The sequence below is a fragment of the Papaver somniferum genome, unplaced genomic scaffold, assembly GCF_003573695.1.
Source record: "Papaver somniferum cultivar HN1 unplaced genomic scaffold, ASM357369v1 unplaced-scaffold_76, whole genome shotgun sequence".
NCBI lineage: Eukaryota > Viridiplantae > Streptophyta > Magnoliopsida > Ranunculales > Papaveraceae > Papaver > Papaver somniferum.
This window is the reverse complement of record NW_020650526.1, coordinates 1,614,597-1,631,408: the sequence shown is the minus strand read 5'-3', so window position 1 is coordinate 1,631,408 and position 16,812 is coordinate 1,614,597.

The window sequence follows — 16,812 nt, the reverse complement described above, 5'->3', positions numbered from 1 at the left end:
CATAAAACACCAAAATTAGTTCAAACTCGAGTGCCAACAATATATAGTATTGAGATCAAATTAAACACAAAAATGTGTCTATCAAATACCCCCAAACTTATTATTTTCTAGTCCTCGAGCAAAATTTATTTTTGAAAAGATAAAAAGACTACACTTAGCACGTGCAGCAGGCCGTTAAACCGCTAGGTGGCCCTAGCGGCGAAGTGTTGTCTCTAGAGGGTTTACCAGAGGTGTACCCACAAAACCTTTACTCCCTAGCTATCTACAACGAACCTTGGAAGGCACTAAAGAATCTCCTTGGTTGGCATACAATCATTGACTATAGGAGGAAGTACCCTGATGCGAAATTCCAATTGTTGTACACGAGTTTACTCTCAAGCATACTAAAATTCATATAAAGTGACAGAGCTCTACTCAGATAGTTGCACTATGGACATCATATTCGGAGTCAAACTAATCATATGGATAGAAAAAGGAGATGGAAATAGAAAAATGTAGATGGTTTTGATGTTAACCAAATGATCAATGTTTCACATATCTGTCTGAAGGCCACTGCCAGAATGAACCTATCCTAATGGACTGAGATACCGGTATGACTAATATCAACACAACTGGCATATACAAGGGAACCAGTGGTCAATAAATTAAATCTAGATCAACAAACTGGCAAATACAAGGGAACCAGCAGTTGACTACACAGAACAATAACCATTTTTTTTTAACTTAACGGCATGAATAAATATTTTTGATCCAAGCGCATGCTTCTTGTCAGCAGATTACACGATAGTTCTCACGGGTCCTGCATTCCACACTTTCTTAGGCGACGGAAACAGGGAGAACACACGCATATTGTTATCCAAGTGTTAATACTTATTACGATTGGTCTAACTGGTCCGGTCTTTTTTTTTTTAGTAACTCAGACACTCTAATTCACCCTAGCAGTGGTAACAACTTGAATCGTGTGCTCCACCTAATCACTTAGAGAAACATAGTTTAAAATGAAAAAATGAAAAAAAAAAAATGAAAAGGAATCAACGAGATATGGTGCAACTATCATGTTATTTCTAACACCTGAGCTCTGTGCTTTTATGAATAGACTCTATAGATGTTTCCATCTAATCAGATTGGTTCCTCAACTCCTACAACCAAAATGCTTCCATCCACTTAGATTGGTTAGTGCCATCCTAAATACGCATAAATTTCTAGGATCTGGAGTTTATTTATTGCAACTAAAAAGTTTCTCCCATACCCCCAAACTTAAATCTAACATTGTCCTCAATGTTCTAAAGATGAAACTAAAAGCATGAACAAGGAGAAACTGTTACAATTTGAAGCAAAAGAGTTAAGGAAAAATATTACTGTGTTGCATGAGCATGGGATACCTCCCAAGAAGTGCTAAGTTTAAAGTCTTCAGCCAGACTTAGGAAAGGATTAGTCAACTCGAACCATAAAGTAACAGTCGAAATAACTGTGGGTCTTCAAAACTAAATAGAGATGACCAAAGGAAACTGCAGTGAACCAAGAAAATGGACAAGAATAGCATGCCCTTACCTAGTTTCCTGAAAACTATCGCTAAATGCGGTTCAAGTTCAGGTTCTATGAAAGTGTCTAAATATAATATTTTCATTGGCTGAGTTTCTTCATAGATGGAATCCGAATCACTAGGTCTTAGAGTCTGTAAAAACTCAAATACGAACTTAGAATCACGAAGTAATAACCTAAATAATTGCGGATCCTCTAAGTCAATCAGATATGACTTACATAATTGACCACAATGAGAGTAGTGGTCATTCTTAAGCAGATGTGTCGATTCTAATTTCCTAAAGCATTTAGGTTTAGTCTCACAACTTAATATTCGACACATTTAGAATATAAACGTTCCCACAGTCGGAAGAAAACTATTTGGTGGGAAAACAAAGTCAATCTGGGGATCATAGCCTGGGAAAACCACATCAACCAGAGGATGGGTTCCTAACGACTGAACTTCTTCCTGGACATCATTAGGTTCGGGAAAACGAGTATGAAGGTAATCTTGTAAAATGGTCGAGGCACAAATATCAAGTCCTAAGTGTGGGGACTTTATGAGAGTTAAAGGTAAGGCACTAGGGAAGTGATAATCACCCCCAAACTTAGAGTTTTCAGTGTCTCTAGATAGACCTCTAATTATTTCTTGAATTTCCGTATCTTCAGAGTCCTTAAAATATTCAAGAGATTCTTCTAAGTTATTATCAGGTAGTGCATCTTTACTCATCTCTACGGGTCTATCTTCTTCTTCCAAGACTATTGTTTCTAAGTCACTAGACTCTAAAACAGTATTTTCAAAATGAACCATTCCTCTAAACCACTATCGGCTTCGTAATCAAAAGGAAAAACTACATCGTCTAAAACGGTGGTATCCCTAATGAAATCCTCGTCCTTTTGAATAGGTGAATAATCATAAAAATTATTTGGATTTGAACTAGAAATAATATAATCACTATACAGCTCAATTGGATTCCTAGACTCCTGATCACTATGCCTACATATTTCAGATTCTTCATTACTGCTATCCTCATCATCATAGTACGAAGATGATTGAACCTTATCTAAATAAGTAGTGTCTTTTATTCTAACCTCGTCCTCTAAATTAGGCAAACATTCACTATTTACATCAAGGGTAAAATTGGAAACACTATTTTGGAAATTTAGATCTTTTAGAGAAGTTCTATTCTGGGTCTCTAACAAAAGCTTTTGGGCCGACTCACATGAATTCCTGACGTAATCTAGGAAACCAGGTAAACAAAGTTCACTCATTGCATTATTTTCGTCCATAACTAAATTATTCATTCCAGCGAACTTACGTGTTGTCTCAGCTAACTTACGTGTCGACTCAAGTAAAGAGGAATTAGCATAATTTTTCTCGTATGACTGATGGTTGTGAGGATAGTGATTGGGCTCACCATGGTATGAACCATAACCTTGAAAATTTTTGCGTTCCCAATCACTATTCCCACCATGGTAATAAAACTGATGATGTCCATATTCAAATTCAGGTCGATATTCATTGTATTGGCTTCTATCATACCAGCTCGACATTCTTAATTGCAAGGGAATTCTACATAATCACAAACAAGGCTGACTCGACCAAATCAAACCTATAAAATCTAGCAAACAACAAGCATGATAGCTCCACTTAGATTGTTTCTAGACCATCTTCTATCTTTCGAAAGGGAATTCGTTGCAATTTGAGCAAACCCCTCTGGAATCAATCCGAGTCAAAGTAAGTTGAATTGAGGAGAGGGAAGCTCAGTGGAGCTTTGATACCCAAGGACTCACCGCTATCACAAGGCAGCGCAGTCACGCATTCAACTCACAGAAACCATCATGAACTTCGAGGTGTGCTTAAGAAAGTAACCAATATCCTTCGAATTTTTTTCCTAATAAGCGCGTTACCCTATCGGTCTCGTTCTAGTCAAGTTTTAAGCTTGGGTTCGCGTTAGGTTTCGTTTTCCTAAGGCGGGAAAGAAGGGAGCGGTGATGAAATCCGAACCCTTATCTTGTATTGTCCAGGCCTTTCCCTTTACTAGGAATTTAAAAACAGTCCAAATTCGTCCTCAATCAATGAATCACCTTAAGGAATACAGTAACTCGCTTACAGGAGATTCGCGAGTGTTTCGATGGACTTACCTCCCGTACCAGACGGGGGATGAACCGTTGAAGTCGACTCGGGCCACGACTCCTATGTCATGTACGAACCCGAGGGCCGAGACGATATAGTAATCGTCGTCCTTCCCTGCACACAGTTTATATAATTTTTTTTTTTTAATAATACCCTTTCGTAGGGTAAAAAAAAGAATAAAGTCCAATTGTTTAAAGTCCAAAGTATAAATAAATAAAAAATTACAGTTTTCCTCACACACTCTAAAAAAAAAATTAAAAATTAAAAATTAAATCCTAAAATTGTCCTTTTTTCTTCTCTTTTCGCTTTTCGCTTTAAGATTTTTCCTCTCCAAGTCCTTAGTGCTCCACTTCGAACCTGTAAATCAAAGACACAAAAAGAAACGTAAAAAGGAACAAATAATAGTAAAAAAAAAAAACCTAAAAATTCTACCTAAACACAAATCCGCGTCGGCGACGCCAAAATGATTGTTGATTTTTCATGGGGTTTAGTAATGAGGTTAAAACTCTCAGATTTGTGAAGGATAATTTTTTTAGATTTAATAAAAAATAGATAAATATATACAATAAAATATTAACAATGGTGAGAGGTACTGGGACTAATGATTCGGCCAATCTTCATAAAATAGGGCTCAATGAATTATTCTCGACAATAATCGCTCAAAACATAAGTTGTATGGACTCTTATTTTGCCAAAGTAGATTCTCAAAAAATTGATTGTAAATGTTAAGCATGGAACATCAAATCACCTAAGCTAAGCATGACCCATCTAATCAAATAACACCCAATTTAATCAAATCATATTTCAATTAATTTTTAATGCAAAAGTCTTAAAAAGAATTAATTAAATTACCCATGTATGAAGCTCGGCCTCCTCCGTCGTCCCAGTGTTGGGGTTTAACTCATCATAGTAAAAATGCTCTCAAAAGATTTTATTAATGCTCAAAAGTTGATTACAAATGATGAAATAAGAAGAAAATCGTTTTAAGACCGTTCTTTGCGACCAACAGAAAGCGTCAGGGAACATCGACACTTTAGAAGTGCTGTAAGCACAACACCGAAGTCGCGGGAAAGGAACTGAGAATTGTCGCAAATATGCGACACTAGTCAACGACTTTCCTAGACTGTACAATGTTCTTCGTGTTCTTGGCTGAGCAGTAGCAGAACTTCTTCGCCTATCGACCTCTTCTTTTGATTCTCTCGGCTCTCCTCAGCCCCCCCCCCCCCCCCCAGACTCTCGACACCCTCTCTAGTAGACCCAAAGAGCCTATTTATAGTGTTGTAGGACCAAAAATCCCAACATTACTTGCGTATATTCTCCATTTAATCCGATTATTCTCCGCTGCCAATAATAACGATAATTTCCAAAATTAACTTTGTCACACGTTAGAATTGGTTCTGCACACTCCAATTCAGCTCTCCCACGCCTAGTAAGTCGTCGAACGTCCCTTAATCACTTCCATGCATAGCCAAAACACACACAACAGCGTGTACAGGGTGTGTTCAGTCCGTGTAGCTCTGTTTTGAGCTCGAGAATCAAATCGATATTTCCAGCCAATTCCGATCAAATTCGACACCCAAACTATCTTCCTTAGGCTAAATCATAACTTCCTACCAAGTTTGAGCGATTGAATCGCCCTCTAACTCACAATTCTGCCAGTTGAAAACTTCATTTCCCGCCAAAACACAAATTCAAATTGTTGAAGAAGGTGCCCCTTATCCAGAGTGCTGGGGTGCGAATAGTAATTTAGGTGGAAATAGTAATTTTGGGGTGGAAATGGTAATTTTTCTGGGATCCTCCGGTACATTTCTGGGACGTTTCCGGTGCATTTCTGGGGTGCCTTTCGTAATTTTCTTCGGGGTGTAAAACACTGCTTTTCGAGCTGATTTCGCCAAAAATGTTTATTTTCCAAAGATGCTTACAAACACATAAAACACCAAAATTAGTACAAACTCGAGTGCCAACAATATATAGTATTGAGATCAAATTAAACACAAAAATGTGTCTATCAAATATTCAGATGATGAAGGAAGGGAAAGTGAGTAACCTCTCGAATGGAGTTCGTCCTTTAACCTGTTGAATTCTGTCACCATCATCTTACCAGCAGGAGGCATTTTTAGAATGAGAATGAAGATGAGTAAAAGAAGTAAGTTATTTGGTGAAATAAGTTTTAGTTATGATAAAATCAAGATCAATGAAAGCAGTAGCATAGAAGATGAAACAAGAAAGCAGGAAGTAAAAAGAAGAAAGAAGAAGACGAAAAAAGATATATAAGAAAAAATTAGTCCCATTTTTCAAGATTGTATTTCATTAATGTGAGGAATGAACGGATAAAAACAGACGGTGAAAAGGACGTGTCAGATAATAAGTGGTTAAAAACACACGCGTAATTAAGGAAAGCTGGAATTCTGGAGGAATGTCGGTAAGATAGAATACGAAAAGATACATACATGCGATATTATAGGATGGAAATTTCTCATGTCGCTCACTTTACAATGTAAGCGAAATGAGAAGAGGCAAAATGTAGGAATGAAATATCGCATATATCAATAAGTATGCGAAGTAAGGATTATCTGATGTAAGCGAGGACTATCGCACATGGCAAAGTTGGAGCGACGTATTGGATGATGTCAGCAAAGTCACGAGTAAAGTGTGATGATCTATGTGAAGTATAAGTTGTGCGAGAATGAGTGAGTATACATGAGCGAAAGTAACGCACAGTGATTTTGAAAATAATGGGTCTCTTAGCTGTCATCCACTATGAAGAATCATATATAAAGGAAAGAAGTCATCACATAGAAAGGGAGATCTTTTAGTGTGTGTTAGATAAGAAACTAGGAGAGAGAAAATTTATTTGGAGAGCAAGTAAAGTCATTGTAATACCTTGTAACCGATTATAAATCTTGATAATTAATAAAACAATTCCCTTATGATCACTTAGAATCTTGTTTAGGTATATTGGGATGTGGTTGTAGGATTTCCTGCAACCACATCGTATAAATAAGGTAAGGGTCTTCAGGAACGTCACATATGTTTCTTTACTGGTCGCCATCTGAAAAACCTAGCGTTTTTAGGGGCCATTCAAAAGGAATTAGGGGCCAACAATAAAACAAAAAAGGTCACCCAATCCTAAATTGTGTTCACCCCTTATCTCCCATATTTCGTAATGACAAAATTACCCTTCGATATTCGGTAGTTTGAGCAGGATTCGGGTGATAAAAAAATTTGAGGGATTTTTTTTTTCTTTTTTTGCTTTTTCGAACTTTGGTACAACCATAATCGGTAGTAAAGTGTGTTACTTTAACTTCCGAATGTATATTGGTCCGAAAATGAGATTTTTCCAAAATCCTTTAATTTTCGACTTTGGTACAACCATAATCGGTAGTAAAGTGTGTTACTTTAACTTCCGAATGTATATTTGCCCCAAAATGATATTTTTCCAAAATCCTTAAATTTTCGAACTTTGGTACAACCATAATCGGTAGTAAATTGCGTTACTTTAGCCTCTGAATATATTCATTTTTTGAATCTTAGTACTACCACAATCGGTAGTAAATTTGACTTCCGAATGTATATTGTCCCCAAAATGAGATTTTGCCAAAATCCTAAAATTTTCGAACTTTGGTACTACCATAATCGGTAGTAAAGTGTGTTACTTTAACCTCCGAATATACTAAATTTTCGAATTTTAGCACTACCATAATCGGTAGTAAATTTAATTTCCGAACATATATTGGCCCCAAAATGAGATTTTGCCAAAATCCTAAAATTTTCGAACTTTGGTACTACCATAATCGGTAGTAAATTGTGTTACTTTAACCTCCGAATATACTCAATTTTCGAATATTAGTACTACCATAATCGGTAGTAAATTTGATTTCCGAATGTATATTGGCCCCAAAATGTGATTTTGCAAAATCTTAAAATTTTCGAATTTTGGTACTACCATAATCGGTAGTAAAGTGTGTTACTTTAACCTCCGAATATATTCAATTTTCGAATATTATTACTACCATAATCGGTAGTAAATTTGACTTCCGAATGTATATTGGCCCCAAAATATGATTTTGCCAAAATCCTAAAATTTTCGAACTTTGGTACTACCATAATCGGTAGTAAAGTGTGTTACTTTAACCTCCGAATATACTAAATTTTCGAATTTTAGTACTACCATAATCGGAAGTGAATTGTGTTAATAAGTGATGCTTATTATCTGCCGATTGTGTTCATGGCCTCAAATTCAAATTTTCAAAACTTAACAAAAGTTTCAAAATTTTCTACTTTCACAATTGGTAGTTAATGGTGTTCATTATCTATCGATTGTGCGTAACTTTTTGTACAGAGAAATTTAATTTTTAGAATCAAGAATAATCGGTAGATATCGATCAATTTACCTACCGATTATGGTTGATGTTCTTAAGAAACGAAGAACATCAACCATAATCGGTAGGTAAAGTAGATTATTATCTACCGATTATGTTTCTGCTAGTGTAAATCCAAGAACATCAACCATAATCGGTAGGCAAAATAGATAGTTATCTACCGATTATGTTTCTGCTACTGTAAATCCAAGAAAATTTTCGGATCAAATTTTTGATTTCAAGTAATCAAATCCTAATTTTGAATCACAACTACTATCATCTATTCGTTTTGTTTGTTGAACTCCTTTTTTTTTGATGTTCTAAGTTTCAACTTTAAGGTTAATGAATTTTGGGTTTTAATTTTAAGCAATCAATCATAACATTTGTTTGATCGATGATCTTTGTTTTCAATCAAAATTAAAATGATGGAAAAAAATTTCAATGGGTGGAAAAGAGAAGAAGAAGTGGAATGATATGATTATGAAAATAAAGGATATAAGTTTAGATTTAGTATAAAGGTGAAGGACAATATAGACAATTTTTTATTTTTAAGACATCCCTTAACCTCCTTCAATGGATGGGAATAAAAAGGTGGTCCCTAATTCCTTTTGAGTGGCCCCTAAAAACGCTAGGCTGAAAAACCCATATCAGTCTCTGTTGTTTTTAAACCACCAAATGATTCATCTGTCAAGCACAAGATAGTGGTACAAAAATGCTGGAAAACCAGGAGATGCAATTTACAGAGCTAATCAAGGTTAACAGTTCAACATCCTGAAAATTCAAAAATAAATAAATTTTGAAGCATGAGAATTCAGTTCTATTTTCCCGTGCTACCTGCTATTATTGAGACATGAAAGGTGTGTCATGGAATGTGTACATGTTCATATATGTACTTTTTCGTAGTCATCTCCAAAGGCCCGTTACTGGTGAGGATACTTTCATAATATTTGTTCATTGCCAAAGCTCTATGTGACATAGACAACATAATTGAACGTTCGTTTTACCATTAGAATATCTAACCGCCAGTAGAAATTTGGCAGGTGATTACAAAAGTACATTATATAATATGCTGAAAAAAACGTCATTCCAACAATTCGCAAGCTAACAGAGCACTGAATAATATTTTGTTCATCTTTGGGAAAAAATATAAAAAAGAAATTGTTCCCTTACTTAGCTAGCTACTAGTCAGGACGTTAACATATGGTAAAGAAAATTAATTAACTGCTCCAAACAATAATAAATAGACAACTTGCTACCTGTACGTAGATGGTCGGCAGCTCGAGAACTGTAAGACAGTACAACACGATTTACTCTAGTCATCATTTGATAATACAGGATAGAAATGTGATGGGCTAGCTGGGTCCATTTGTAAGTTTTAGAAGTGGCGTGTGCATCCTCAGTGTCCGATTGGGAACATGTCCGGTTTAGGATTTAAAGTGGTGTGTACGATGTAGTTCGCAGACCAACTACTCAACCGTATGCTGATTTGTCAGCACTGTCTCCGTTTTCATAAAAAAAATAGTATCACCTTTTTATTTTACTCCGAAAATGGATCAAATTGAGACAGTGATAATCAGGGTGTTAGTCTTTAAGGGGTTGGAGGAGTTGGGTGTAGTTGGGTTTTCTCCCGTTAGTTGTGGAGGAGTTCGAAGGAGTCTCTCAAAATCCCCGTTAGTCATGAGAGAGTTTAGAAGAATCTCCCAAACTCCCTAAAAAACCCGTTAGTCGTGGGGGAGTTTGAAACAAACTCTTAAACTCCATGTTAGTGGTAAAAACTAGAATGCTAAGTGTTTAGGGGTGATTTCAGTTTTGGTTCTACCCGTCCTAACTGCACTAAATGACCTCAGCTTTCTGGAAATAGCAAGAGAGAGAGTTGTCTTTCCATTATACTTTATCCTTTCTTAGGCTTACTCTAATCGTGGTCCAAGATTCAAGCTTTTTCTTGGATCCACATCACCGAATTTCAAGTACCAAGTCTAATGAAAATTCAACATTCAAAGTCAACACGCCGTTTGAAATGGCGTAAGATGCCATTTGAAATGGCGTATCATTATCAGCCTTTAGATCTCCAATAAAACTATGAATCCAACGGTCCATATGATAGTGATATTTGAATTTTTATAAAACAGTGACAAAACGCCATTTGTAATGACGTATGATGCTTTTTTGGTACTCCGTTTCTAATGGCGTGCCGGGATTGCATCCAGATTGCATCCAAGCAAACTGAAGGAGATGTTGGGAATCAAGCAAATAGTGGTACTTTACACCACGGTTTTTGGGGCAGATCTTGGATCCTGGATGTCCATTAGAGTATGCCTTATATAGACTTTCACAAGAGTCCCTCCTTTTATGACATCATGAAACATGTCCTAAACGTCCTTAATTACTTCTAATGCCATTCCTTAATATAACCTCCTCCTTATTTATTAATCCATTCCCTGTTCTTCTTACCTCATGGGTATTTTCTCATTGGGCTTGGGCTTAGTCCCGAAGACCCCATATTTAGTTCTAGGCTTACCTCCCCGCTCAGGGGCATCCCGAACCCGTTAAGCGGCATTATTTTTCAATTATTGACACTAGGGGGTTGGTTTGTTTTGGGGAGTTCCAATGTATTTTTGCCTCACTCCAAATCTCTCAAAAAAGTAGAGATTTTTGGGAGAGTCTTTCAAACTCCCTACACTCAAAATACCAAACTCTCTCAAACTCCCTATACTCTCTTACACTCCCTTTGTAGTTGCAGGAAAACCTACAACCACACCCCAGTATTTCTAGACTATCACTCAAGTAATCATAATGAATTCTTTATTAACTTTCAAAGATTATAAAAGATCTCTCCCTTCGTGATGACTTCCTTCCTTTATAAAGTGATTCCTCATAGTGGATGACAGCTAAGAGATCCACTATTTTCGGAATCATTGTGCGATACATTCGCTCATTTACAATCACTCATTATCGCACAGAATATACCTCGCATAGAACATCACACTTTACTCGTGATTTCGATGGCATCATCCAATACGTCACTTCAATTTTGACATGTGCGATAGTCCTCGCTTACATCAGATAATCCTTACTTCGCATACTTATTGATATGTGCGATATTCCACTCCTACATTTTTCCTCTTCTCATTTCGCTTACATTGTAAAGTGAGCGATATGAGAAATTCCCATCCTATAATATCGCATGTGTATATCTTTTCGTATTCCATCTTACCGACATTCCTACGGAATTCCAGTGTTTCCTTAATTACGCGTGTATTTTTAACCACTTATTATCCGACACGTCATTTTAACCGCCTGTTTTTATCCGTTCATTCCTCGCATTAATGAAACCTTGAAAAATGAGACTGATTTTTCCTTATATATCTTCTTTCGTCTTCTTTGTACTTTCTTGTTTCATCTTCTCTGCTACTGTTTTCTCTTATCGAAGCTAAATTTATTTCTTTCTACTTTTTACCCATTTTCATTCTCATTCTAAAAATGGCTCCTGCTAGCAAGAAGATAGAGACAAAATTCAGCAGGTTGAAGAATGAATTCCATTCGAGAGGTTACTAACTTTCTCTTCCCCCATCATTTGACTATTCATCCAAACTCAGTCTTGATTGGATCAATTAAGATCATTGGAATAATCAAAGAGTTATCATTTCATTGGGACAACTTTCCATTCTTCAAATTCCCTTGTTTAACCCAGAAATACCCCTCTTCTATGAAATTCTTGCTGTAGCTCGATTCGCACGAGGAATATTCCAACTAAGTGGTGATGCGATCAGAATAGCATATGAATATTCTCGTCGGGCAACTGGTTTAGGTACTTCTTACATTTATGATGTTCGAAAAGAATCGCATCGTGATAAGGTCATTGATTCTTCCGAATATACTCTTGATAACTTCTTCAAAAATTATTATGTTGCAATTATGAAAAGCAATTTAAATAAATGGGTCGTTCGCTTAATAAGAAAAGATGGTATCGCTGAAGGTGATAGGATCATGCGAGATGTTGATTGGAATGACAAATCTACCAATTCTGCTCGCAGATCTAATGACTCAAGCTGGCTTAATTGCCCTGTCATTTTAGAGGGTCCTTATATTTCTGGTAAAACTGAAGATGGTTCTGATATTCCTCTTCCCGAAAAGTTATATTCTTACCAACCTTGGGAATTTGTACTTTCGGAAGCTGAGACAAAGAAAGTGGTATGGGGCTTCGCATAAATGTTCTCAATTTCACATAATTTTCTTCCAATTTCTTATAGTCGCATAAATTTTCTCAATCTCGCATAATGGTCTCGTTTTTTGCAGGCTGCTAAGAGGGTCAAGACTTCACACAATGTATCAGCTTCGCAGAATAATAAAGTAAGAAACATTCTTTTTAACTTTAACAATATTGTTGTCTCTGTTTTTTATCTTGATTATTCGCGTAGGTGAAAACTTTGGGTGATAAGACTTCAAGTAAAGGTAAGTATATTCCTAAAATACCTACGTCTAAATCTTCATCAAAAAGGATATCTTCAATGGATGAACTCTCTAGGAAGCGTAAAAGATATGATTCTTCTTCAAGTTCGGAGTCCAGTGAGGATGATATCCTTGCTTCTGATGATTCATCAGTTCCTTCTTCTTTGAAAGAGTTGTCAAATCTTTTTGCTGAAGATCTTTTGACTGTTGTTGATAATGAAGAATTAAATCGTTCCTTTAGAATGGTCTCTAAAATATGCGATGCTCCTACTTTAGATGATCCATCTCTTCGTGGAGCTGCCTCTGCGATAAATCCGAACCTCCAATTTATAATCAGTTCTTTGGTAACATTTGCAACTTTTTCTCTTTAGCCTTGTTTTATTCCTAATCATAATACTTCCTTTCATTCTCGCAGGGAGCCCGTTTATCTTATGTAATCTCCTTAGACTACCAAAGGAGACTTACTAAACTTGAGAAAGAAAATGCTAAGCTTAAAGCTGAGAATTCAACCAATTCTAATTTGATTCGCAGAGCCCGAGAAAGAAATGATGAACTCATTAGTATGTAGCCCTTACTTTCCTTGTTCTTCTATTTTTATGCGATAATTCACATTTCTTATTTTGTTATATTCGCAGACCTGTATAACCTTTCGGATGAGGCTGCCAATCTTCCTGATGGTGAAACCCTTTTAGAACACCTTAATATTCTTTAAATAACCATCCCAACCAAGGATTTGAAAATTTGAGTTTGGAGGAATTAAGACTGAAATATGCTGCTTTAGAAAAAGCCATAGATCTTTATTGATTACATTTAATAACTTAAAACATTGTCTTCATGAGAGCCAAGAACAAATTCAAGTTTTGGAAACAAAGAAGAATAAGCTTATTGATGAGAAAGATGAGATTGCTATTAAGGGTGCGAAAGCACTAGAAAAATTCCAAGAATCCATTGTTGAGGTTCAAAAAGAACGTGATTTAGCTTTGAGCAAAAAGAACATACTTGTCGAAGAAAGAAATTTGATTCGCTCTGAACTTCTCATAGAAAGCGAAGCTGAATTTAGTTGGGCTTCTAGGGTTCTGAATGATGCTAGAGAGAATTTAGCTATTAATGTGAGTCTTCAAGTTGAACATTCCGCATTGGTTAAAGACATTGTTTCCAATTATGAAGGTCAAATATTGTTTTTTTAATATTTATCTTTTCTTTGGGGGATAGTATATATTTTTTTATATATATATATCCTAACCTGCTTATTCATATATCGCAGATAAGGAGAAGAATTATCTTCAGAAGATTGAAGAATTAGAAACTCGCTTAGCTTCTGAAGAAAAAGATTTATTTGTTCGCAACTCTAAGTATCAATAATTGAAGAAGAATTTCATCATCATGGTTTTAAACAATAACAATGATGCTAATCGTGCTCGCGAAGCTGTTGTTAAGAAAGTTTGTGTTGAGAATAACATCCCCCTTACAAAGTATAGATTTCCAGAAATCCCTGATAGTGAACATATTTCTGACATTTCAGACAGTGAGGGAAAAGATGAAGAATCTGAAGAAGAAATGAGTGGTTCTGAGGCTGAGCGAGATGAAGAAAAATGAAAATTAATCATTTTCACTTGTTGTAAATTCTTTGTAAATTCCTTGCCTTATGAATATTTTCATGTAACCTTAAAAACATGCACTTTTTGAGTATTAATTTTCACTCCTTTAATATAAATTCCCTTTGTTCGCATTCGCGTTCAAAATATCGTTCTTTCGCATGTATATGAGTCTATCAACTGGGGAAAATGACATTCCCTTTGCATTCCCATTCTTGCCTCTGTTAATTGATACATCTTGATAGACTTAGTATGATTAATTCTATTTTATAGTTCTTCATGCATTTGGTGCGAATGCGTTCTCAGTATTCCTTTTTCCCTATAAATTCCTGCAAAACAAAATCAGTATAAAATTTTATGTTTCTCACAAGGTCTTATTTTACCTTCCTATGTAAAGGTCTTATCTTGCCTCAATTCTGTGCGATGAGATCGCAGGCGGTCTTTCCACTGTAATGTTCGACCCATTGACCTCATCTTATCTTTTTCTTGTATTATTTCCTCTTCAGGTTTTATCGCATAAATATCATAAGTCTTAATACTCCCTTGAGTAAAAATTCTTATGACATTTACGTCTTTTGACACAATTCAGCTCCCTAATGGAGGGTGTCGTCCTTATCTTTCCCCTGATTGCCCCTTCAAGGAAGCTTACCTCTACCGGGTTAAGGTTATGGCTCTTCCCATCTGGTTAACTCAACAACCAGTTGATTTCGTAATCTCACATTCGAACACCGATGAGGTTTATGGTTGCGAGACCACATCCTAAGTGGGGTATCTTCGGACCGAGTGCATCATAGTCAGGACTTGTCAAGAATGGCAAGGTATGATCCAGATCCCCCGGGCACTCTTGACTCAACCATGTACCTCGGCGCCCTGATCGAGTTTATGCACTCCTTAGGAGATACTTTCTCACCTTAGTCTCTCAATCTAAGATTATTATCTTAGACTGAAAATTTAAGATACCTCTCCCGGATGGGCATTTTCGTTTGTTCTCACCCCAAATCTCCATGAATCAAGTTCCAGGGTCGGTGTAGCTTTCCCTTGAGTCATGGTTTCTAGGTTCTCCGACTATGACGTGCGATAGGTCTTACTTTTTTGCCTCTTGCATGTACGGGAACTAGGTTGGACGCCACATTCGAATTCCTAGCCAATCTGATTAAAATCACTTCTGGTGCCTTTTATTAAGGTCTTATTATAAAGATTTTAATTTTTCTTTTCTCGACATGGCATCACTTCATGAAACTAGAACTTGTCATTCCATTTTCAAATTTTGAGTTTATATAACTCTAGTACATAGATTTCTTATGAACTTGTTTCTCATAAAGAAAGACATTTGCATTCTCCCTATTACTCATTTATCCCCTTCATTTTTTGTATCTTTTTAAGCTCGTAGATGTCGTTCAGAATACTATTTCGCATACCCCTTTCAATATTCTCTGTGCGATAAATATTGCACCCTTTATTTTTTTCTTGAGAACACAACTTCTGCCTCTGCATTTTTCCTCCTTCAGTAGAAGTAATATTTCTGGTTCGTTTAGTATCATTATCCGCAGAAAACCCTGTTTTAGTACTCTGTTTTTATGTTTGTCCAACTCTCAACTATACTGTATCCACCATTAACCTCTCAGCTCTTTGACTATCTGCAGCATGTTTTTTCTAATTTCTTCTCTTACTCTCTGTTTCTTCGCACTTGTCAATGTCAATTTCTTGACAATTTCTACTTTGAACTGTGTATCCTCTTATAATACCAACACCCTGAGGTAAAGGAAATTTTATGCACTGATGAAATGTTGAGGCCACACCCAAGATACTATGCAACCATGGTCTTCCAATTAGAGCATTATAGGGTGTTTCGACATCTACAACACATAACACAATATTTGTAGGCATATGATGAAGAAGAATCCTCATAGTCACCTCACCTTTTGGCTTGTTCGCAGTTCCATTGAAGCCATAAATTTTGTACGTTGAAGGAATCAATTCGTCGTCCCTTCCACCCATGGTTTTATATGTAGAATAAAAGAGAATGTCAACAGAACTTCCGGGCTCTATAAGTATTCTATTTATTTCCAAAGTGTTTGCTTCATCTTCCTCATCATCTTCTACCTTTGCCTTCGGATTAATTCATAATCTCACCACCAATGGATATTCATGCGATTCCCCTCCTCCTGGAGTTTTTTCCGCACTAAATGAGATAGTTTGGTTTTGCGAATCCTTCAATGATGATATTTTCGCAAGATTAAGAATTTCCCTTCCATCAGCATCTCTCGCATACACCCTTCTTAACACATTGTCATTGAAGTCTTCTATGCTTCTGAATGAATACACAATTGAGTTACAATAAAGGTTCTTTGATTTCGCACCTACTTCAATTACAAATGTATTCTTTCCTTTCTCCTTTGCATATATATTTCCTCCCGATGGTGGTGGTGGTAAATTCTTTGGTTGCTCTGCTAAGAAATGATTCAATTTTCCTTGTTCAATCATTCACAATATGATTTTTCTCACATTTCTGCAATTACTTGTTGTGTGACCATGAAAGCGATGATATACACAAAATTCTCTGCTTCTCCTCCATGGTGGTGGTTCATCCCCTATATTATGTGGTTCTGGGATTTCTTCCATTAAGATGACAACTTCCCAAACTTTATCTACTGTAGTGTTCAGCTTCGGCATAATTATCTGTTCCCATACTATCCTTCCAGTTCCTTGTCTTTTATTATAATATGGTTGTTGACCTTCTGAACTTTCT